This window comes from Desmodus rotundus, chromosome 9 (assembly GCF_022682495.2).
Source record: "Desmodus rotundus isolate HL8 chromosome 9, HLdesRot8A.1, whole genome shotgun sequence".
In the NCBI taxonomy this organism is placed as follows: domain Eukaryota; kingdom Metazoa; phylum Chordata; class Mammalia; order Chiroptera; family Phyllostomidae; genus Desmodus; species Desmodus rotundus.
Window position 1 is genome coordinate 72,162,381 of NC_071395.1, and position 7,308 is coordinate 72,169,688.

General features: G+C 43.6%; 1 pseudogene; it reads right to left on the minus strand.

Moving 5' to 3' along the window:
- Positions 1–6,044: 6,044 nt before the first annotated feature.
- On the minus strand, positions 6,045–6,417 carry LOC112308742 (eukaryotic translation initiation factor 1 pseudogene; annotated as a pseudogene).
- Between the last annotated feature and the right edge of the window lie 891 nt (positions 6,418–7,308).

The window sequence follows — 7,308 nt, forward strand, 5'->3', positions numbered from 1 at the left end:
ACAAGGGGGAGGGGCCGAGTGGGAACAATGGCGCCCGCCTCACTCTCCTCCGGATTTTAATCTTTCACTCCGCTACCCACAATCAAACTGGGCCACTCTGGTGCTGGTTCCCGAGTAAGTGGGCCAGTGCACACTCTAGGCCCCTGTGGGTCTCTCCAACGACCTCTCCTGTGAGGCTGGGAGTCTCTCCTGCTGCCGCCCCAACCCCCAGGGGCGTTTTCAGTCAGAGGTTTGAGGCTTTATTTCCCTGAGCTGGAGCACTGGGTTACTCCGTCTGCTTCGCTCCCTGCCGTTTGTCCGGATCTGTGCGCGAATGTGGTGCCGCAGGGTGCTACCCGCTGCTCTGCCTGCCCCGTTCTCCGCCACTCTGAGTCCGGCCCTCTGGGTTTATCTGTGCAAATGGGGGGCTGCAGGGTCTGCTAGTGCTCAGACTGCCTGCACCATTTGTCCCACACTCCGCCAGTCTCAGTCCCGCCACAGCCAAGCGAGTCCTCTCCACCCCGGTGCCCGTCTCCGCCCCTCCTACCAGTCTGGATGAATGGTTATTTTCTATTTTCTTGGCGTTGGTCCCCCTTGCTGTTCGATTCTCTGTCAGTTCTGGTTGTGCGAGGAGGCGCAGTGTGTCTACCTACGCCGCCATCTTGGTTCTCCGCATCTTACTCTTTCTATCTGTATTTTCTTTCTCTCAAAAGCGTAGTAATTCTTCCTTTGCCCTGTAATGTTTCTTTAACATTTAATAAATGTAAATCTACATTTATTAGGTGCTTATTATATTTCAGGCACTATATTTAGTGCTTTTACTTATTATACAAGTAATATCGCATGCCTAAAGCTCTTAGAATAGTGCTTGGTGCACGGCAAAATGCTCAATATGTCACCTCACACTGTATCCCACTTTCATTTTCCCAGCAGCTCTTGTGTGGCAGGTATAATCATCCTCATTGGAACTCAGAGGCATTGGATAACCTGCCTAGGTTCACACTGTTAGTAAGTGGCAGAACCACTTAGGAGCTTTGCTAGCAATTTTCTGGGCGACTCTGCATTCCCTTGTGATAGGAGCTGAACGAGGACAGTTTGGCACTTGGGGCACTGTGTGTAGAACTCGGCTTCTAACTTGAATAGGAACCTCAGAGCGGAGCGCTCCTTGTCCCCAGAGAACTCCACGCTTCCGGAGCAACTGGACGTGCCACCTGCGGCCATCCCCAGCGTTTCTGTTCACTGCCCAGCGCAGACACCACATCATTACTGCTTGGCGCCTACTCTGCAGATGCTCTTTCATTTAATCCTCCAGCTGCCTTAGTTACAATACTGAGTAAGACTCAGACGTGTTCGTTAGTTCAGTGACTTCACTAGGAAGTGGTAGCCAATTTAAACCCAGGACTGCCTGATTCTAGGGCCCTTGCTTCTTCCGCTGTTCCTTCCTCGCTGCCAGGGACTGCTCTTCAAGGCTTTTCTCAGGACTCTGGTTAAAATACAGCTCCACCTTTTCAGGTTCTTCTGGCTTTGCTCCCTGAGAAAGGATTTGCATGAGGGAGCCAGAGGTCTTGTTCCGAGGAGCATCACGTGGGGGGGTCAGGTTCTCCTGGGTCACGGACCTGTGTAGGTGAATAAAGGGAAGGGGCAGTTCCATCTCCAAAGTGCTTCAAACACACAGGAACAGGGTCCAGGTCACTCTGCTTATTTCTCTGATTACTTTCTTCCAAGGAACCAGTTTTGTCAGCTTGCCTTGGGATTCTATCATAGATAGTTTTGGAGTTTGTCCTATTTTAAGTTTATTTTTACTGCCTGCTTGGGACATTTTTTTTAAAGCTAAAGCTGTTCGGATTTCAGTATGTTCTGGGCAGTGGTGATATGCTTCAGTCCTCAATTCTCTGTCCCCTAAGGAAACGTAGCCCATCTGTCTGGACCTGTATAGGAAAATATGGGGGGGAAATAACAGGTGAGAAATGTACCCTTACTTTGTGAGCTACCTTTAACCTGTCCTATTGTTCTACAGCAAAGGGCTAATACAAAACATTTAAGTTTTTCTCTTCAAATAAGATCTATTTAAAAAAATCATTTAGAACAACATTTCTCTGTGTGTGCGTGTCTATGAGGTTTTTCTTAAGCCCTTCACCTTTTCCACTCAGCACCCGAACCCCCACCCCACCCCTGACAGCTGTCAGTCTCTTCTCTGTCTCTGTGAGTCTGTTTCTGTTTTGTTTGTTAGTTTGTTTTGTTCAGGAGATGCTACATCTAATGAGATCATGTGGTCCTTGTCTTTTTCTGACTGGTTTATTTCACTTAGCATAATACTCTCCAGGTCCCTCCATGCTGTTGCAAAAATATTGCTATGAGAGATGTCCAAGATTTCAGTGCCTATGTTTTTTTCTAGGATTTTTGTGGTTTTGTGTCTTTCATTTAAGTCTTTTATACATTTTCAGTTTATTCTTGTGTATGGTGTAAGTTGATGGTCTGGTTTCATTTTTTTGCATGATCTCTAAGAATTATTTTGTCATTTCACTTGATCTCTCCAGTCTTCTCTTTCCCATTTTATTTATCTGCTTTCATCTTTACTATGTTCTTTCTTCTCCTTACTCTGTAATTAATTTGCTCTTTTGTTTGTTTGTTTGTTTCTTAAGGTGGAAGCAGAAGCAGCGGAGTACTGCTTTAGCAACATCCCACATGTTGACATCCTGTGTTTTCAATTCAGTCCATTCGAAATAGTTTTTAATTTCCCTTATGATTTCTTCTTTGACCCACAGAGTTCCTTAGAAGCGTGTTTTTTAGTTATCAAACATTTGGAGATTTTTTTTTAGATCTGTTAATTTCTGATTTCATTCCACTATGGTCAGAGAATATATGTTTAGTGACTAAAATCCTTTTAAATTTATTGAGATTAATTTCATGGCTAGTAAATCCTGGTAATAAGCCAGAATATGATCTATTTTGGTAAATCTTATGTGTCCACTTGGGGAAAAATGTGCATTCTTTTGATTTTGGGTGGGGTGTTCTATAAGTATCAAGCAGGTTGATAGTGTTGTGCAAATCTTCTCTATCCTTAGTGATTCTCTACCTACTTGTTCTGTCAGTGATCGAAGGAGGGACGCTGAAGCATCCAACTGCCGCTGTGGATTGTTTCTCCTTGTCATTCTCGTGTTTCCGTCATATATTTTGAAGCTCTGTTACCAGGTGCCTAAATATCTTGGTTATACCATCTTCATTAATTGACCTTTCTGCTTTGATGAAGTAACCTCCTTTGTCCCTGATAATATTCTTTGCTTCGACATTGACTTTGTCCTATAGAAATATCGCCACTCCAGCTTTCTTTTGATTAGTGTTAGCCTAGCTTATTTTTTATCCTTTTAACCTGTATCTTTCTACTGAAGATGGTTCTTGTAGACACATATTGTTGGCTTTTGCTTTTTTTATCCAGTGTGACAACTCTATCATTTAATTAGCAAGATTAGACCCTTTCCATTTAATGTAATGATTGGTGTTATTACATTTAAATCTACTGTCTTGCTATTTGTTTTCTATTTGTCCCATCTGTTCTTTGTTTCTTTTTTTCCTCTTTTTCTTTCTGCTTTTGGATTGAGTACATTTTAGTATTTTATTTTATTTCCTTTATTAACTCAGTAGCTATAACTCAGGTTTTGTTATTTTAGTGGTTGCTTTATGGCTTTTAATGTACATCTTCAGCTTATCACAATCTATCTTCCAGCAATATTTTGCAGCTTCATCAATAGTATGAGAATCTTGTAATAGTGTAATTCCATTTGTCCTTCTTGACTTTTTTGCTATTGTTTTCAATACATTTTAGTTTTACTTATGTTACTTATGTGTGGGAAAACATTGATCAGTTGCCTCTCACACACCCCTATGCAGGGACCTGGCCCACAACTCAGGCATGTGCCCTGACCAGGAATCAAACCAGCGACCTTTCGGTTTGCAGGAAGACGCCCAGGCCACCAATCCGCTGTTTGAGATAAAAGAAATTTTGGTCAGTGTTTCATAGCTGAATGAGTTTTAACTGAAGTTAAGTAACTTTGACTTTGCTACTTTAGGTCTTTGATTTGCTTCTGATTATGGTTATACTCCAGAAGTAGGGTTGATGGATAAAATACAGGATGCTTGGTTAAATTTGAATTTCAAATTAGTAACCAATAATTTTTAAGAGAAAGTTTGTCTTTCTCTTAAATATTGTAGGTGACATGCTTATCCTACCAAATATTGGTTGCTGATCTGAAATTCATACTTAGCTGAGCATCTTGTGTTTTCATTTGCTAAATCTGGCTAATTGTGTGCATACTGTAGGATACCTCTGATATTCTGTGGCGTTACCCTGCCTTTGCTGAGGATCAGTCTTGGGATTCTCTGTTTCATGAAGAGGTTTGTGTTTACAGTAGATTTCAGCCTCAGAATCTCTCCGCCCAGGAGAGAAAACTGCATTTATCAACCTTTTGAAATAAGTCTGCAAAGAAACTTTCATAACACTTCATAAGGTCTTGGTGGCCCCTTGGCCCATCCTAACCTGCTGTGGTAAGCGTTTACTTGGTATAGAAGAGGGTCCCTAATGGTCACTAAGTATGTAATAATCTTTTAGTCACAGGGAAAGAAGCTTCTAGCACTTTGACATGCCAATGAACTGAACTGTACACTCTGTCGCAGGCTTTTGTTCAGAGAGTGGCCACCTGAGCCCCTCTTAGCTATGCATAGGCAAGGGGAACTGACACTCACATCCTAAAAAAAAAAAGACACAACAGGACATCTTGTTGGTTTTTTCTTTCTTCTCTTTCTAGTGTGTGTTTAGAAAATGCTATTTCTCCCTTTAGTAGTCAGACTCAGCTGGGATGAGCCAATTTGTACAAGTTGCGCAGTGAGGGTCTCCTGTATGTAAATGCACTGTGACCTTGAGTTCAGTTGCTTCCTGAAACTTGAAGTAGGGTGGAACTAGTGAGGTCAGTTGGCATGGCCCTGCCCATGGCATTGGGGTAGGAAACAGGTTAGAGGCCCAGAACCAACAAGGGGCTAGAAGCCCTATTGGATTCCAACCACCCTCAGCCCCCACTCCCAGTATGATCTGAGGAACAATATCAAGGCACATGAGTGAGAATATGGAAGAAATGAAGCCTTAGAGCCCCAGCGTGTAGCTTAGAGTCCAAGCTACAGTGGGATCCATTGGTTCAGGAACATGAATCAATAGGAGCATCCTACCAACGGACCACCCGAACCAACCTTGTAGGACTGGCTTTCAATACTGACACCTAGTGGCAATATCTGGCAATGACATCAGAGAGCTGAGCTTGTTCTTTGTCCACCTGGTGCCAGGAAGCAGGATTGAAGGAGTAGAGTTCTTGGCCTGCGCAGGGGAGGAGGGAGGAATGAGGAGGAAGAGGACTCAGGAGGGAGAGCCTGGACCTTTCGTACATGGGGTAGGAGGCTGCTAAGGCAATTATGAGAGGTGGTTCTACTGAGTTCATGTCCTTGTTTTGCGCCAGGCTGTGAGAAGTTGGCAAATTACTGCATCTCTTTTTGCCTCTGTTTATCTGCAGAATGATGATAATAATAGCACCTATCTCCTAAGGTTGTTGTGAGGATTAAATGCGTTAATGTTTGTTCGAATAGTGGCTGGCACATAGTAAGTGCTCCATAAATGGTGGAGCTATATTGGTACTCAGGTGAGTGGGTGGCACAACAAGCTCAGAGGTAAATAGGATTCTCACTCTGCCAACGCTGTGAGTGAGTTTCAGAGAATGTGCCTTGCTCTGCAGCAGGCAGACATGATTTGAAATCTGGTCCTCTGATCTGACTTGCATTTCCTGGAAGCTTGAAATTACCTAACCTAGAAACCAGGTCTCCGTGATTGCTTAGCCATGGTCAGAGACAGAGGCAAAGTTAGGCATTTATTTATTTTTGCAGGGCTCTTTTCAGTTTATTGCATGAAGGAGTTATACTAATCCAAGTTAAAAGTAGACCTCAAATGGTTACATTATATAAGCTGTGAGGTTTTTAAACTTGTAACAAAGGACAGAGGAGAAATCCCACTCATTGCAAAGAAATCCTCACTTAGCTTCAGTGAGCCCAAAGCACTTAAAACCATGAATCTTCAGCTGGTCAACCTCAGCCCGTCCAATCTCTATGAGGAACTGGTGCATGTTCTTGCACTGGTCACCCTGTAGCTCAATTACTTTTCCATATTCTGGATGCTCAATTAGAGTAACATTGCAAGCAAATTTCTTTAATGCTTTCACTAGGGTTTTTTAAAAATTATAATCATCAGTGATTTCTTGGACTTCCTGTAATATAGGTCTTCCTGCTGGTTTTCTGTTGAATTCTTATATGGGTGTAATCCTTAGTGTCAGCCAGAAACAGACCATCACCCATACGTGCATCAGCAAAGGGGTTGAAAGAGTGGAGGTTCTGGACAGCAGACATACTGTGTGATTCCTTTTCCCCTTTTTCCTCGCTGGAAACTGCCTGCGGGAGGCTGGGGTGGGAGAAGGGGTGGGCAGAGCATTGGCATGCAAGCGGGGAAGCTGCTGAGTCCTAGTCAGAGGTTCAGTGCCTGGGGCCCGCAGTTATTATTGTTTTTTAATTTTTAAAAAGGATTTTATTTATTTATTTATTTTTAAAGAGAGGGGAGAGGAGGAAGAAAGAGGGGGAGAGACATTAATCGGTTGCCTCGGGGACCTGGACCGAAACCCAGGCATGTGCCCTGACTGGAAATCGAACCAGTAACCTTTAACTTTGTGGGACCTTTGGCTTTGTGGGATGACGCCCAACCCATTGAGCCACACCAGTCAGGGCCTGAGGTTATTTTTTTTATGGCAAATAAATCTGAAGCTGAAGTGAACAAGAGAAAAAAAAAGCCCTATTTATGTCACCTCTGGTTTTTTCCCTCTTGAATCCATTGTTTCTTTTCCATCTTCAGCGCCTCATCTCTTGCCTGGACTCTCACTGATCCTTGTCCCCTCTAACCTCCCCTCCATGTGTCTAGAAGGCTGATCTTTCTGAACTGTACCCCCACCTTGAGCCTTCTGTGTCTCCCCATCTCTGGTGAGACTGTCCGGGCTGTTCAGCAGTGTACAATCGGACCCCAGTCTCCTCCTGAGCTGCTTTTCCTGTAACTCTCCGAAGAGCAAGGTTCTCTGTCTTTCTGCTCCCGAAGCATTTGGACACTTCCACGGCACCACTCACTGTGTTGTAGTGTAACTGTTGTTCACACTCAGTCATTCCGGGACACAAGCAATTGAAGGCAGAGATCATATCTCACCCACTGGTGTCCCCTTAGTGACACCAGGCTAGGAAGTGTTGTTAATTGGGACA